Here is a 1,113-nt window from a genome sequence, read left to right on the forward strand (position 1 = left end):
ACCTCCTCAGACATAGAAAGATCCAGAACCTCCTACCTGTGCCTTGCCCACCTCCTCAGACACTGGCAGACTCAGAACCTCATACCTGTGCCTTGTCCACCTCCTCAGACACTGAAAGACCCAGAACCTCATACCTGTGCCTTACCCACTTCCTCAGACACTGGCAGACTCAGAACCTCATACCTGTGCCTTGCCCACCTCCTCAGACACAGAAAGATCCAGAACCTCATACCTGTTTCTTGCCCACCTCCTCAGACACTGGCAGACTCAGAACTTCATACCTGGGCCTTGCCCACCTCCTCAGACATGGAAAGATCCAGATCCTCATACCTGTTCCTTGCCCACCTCCTCAGACATTGGCAGACTCAGAACTTCATACCTGGGTCTTGCCCACCTCCTCAGACACGGAAAGATCCAGAACCTCACACCTGTGCTTTGCCTCCCTCCTTAGATACTAGCAGACCCAGAACCTCATACCTGTCCCTTACCCACTTCCTTAGATACTAGCAGACCCAGAACCTCATATCTGTGCCTTACCCACCTCCTCACATATGGAAAGATTCAGAACCTGTCCCTTACCTACTTCTTGAGACACAGGCAGACCCAGAACCTCATACCTGTGCCTTGCTGACCTCCTCAGACACTGGCAGACCCTCCTACCTATGCCTTGCCCACCTCCTCGAACATGGGAAGATCCAGAACCTCATACCTTGTATACCTCCTCAGACACTGGCAGACCCAGAACTCCATACCTGTGCCTTGCCTGTGCACCTCCTCAACATGGAAAGATCCAGAACCTCATACCTGTGCCTTGCCCACTTCCTCAGACACTGGTAGACCCAGAACCTCGTATCTATGCCTTGCCTACCTCCTCAGGCATGGAAAGATCCAGAACCTCATACCAGTATCGTTCCCACTTCCCCAGATAATGGCAGACTCAGAACCTTGTACCTGTGCCTTGCCCCCCCTCAGACATGGAAAGATCCAGAACCTCATACCTGTGCCTTGTCTACCTCCTCAGACAGGGAAAGATCCAGAACCTCATACCTGTGCCTTGCCCACCTCCTCAGACATGGAAAGATCTAGAACCTCATACCAGTTTCTTTCCTACTT

At 52.1% G+C, this 1,113-nt stretch overlaps 1 long non-coding RNA gene across 5 annotated transcripts; it reads right to left on the bottom strand.

Annotated features, from left to right (window-relative positions):
- Positions 1–6: 6 nt before the first annotated feature.
- LOC105888456 lies at positions 7–1,107 on the bottom strand. 5 transcript variants are annotated; one of them, XR_002771584.1, is made up of 4 exons: positions 1,041–1,107; positions 805–846; positions 618–709; positions 7–330 (listed from the first exon to the last, which is right to left on the bottom strand). It is a non-coding gene; the product is annotated as an uncharacterized LOC105888456 (long non-coding RNA). The 5 variants fall into 5 exon arrangements; XR_002771580.1 differs by having other exon boundaries at positions 7–345; positions 395–709; XR_002771583.1 differs by lacking the exon at positions 618–709 and adding an exon at positions 395–568 and having other exon boundaries at positions 7–345; positions 798–846.
- Between the last annotated feature and the right edge of the window lie 6 nt (positions 1,108–1,113).

The sequence above is a fragment of the Otolemur garnettii genome, unplaced genomic scaffold (assembly GCF_000181295.1).
Source record: "Otolemur garnettii isolate 467f Iridium unplaced genomic scaffold, OtoGar3 scaffold06480, whole genome shotgun sequence".
NCBI classification, from domain to species: Eukaryota; Metazoa; Chordata; class Mammalia; order Primates; family Galagidae; genus Otolemur; species Otolemur garnettii.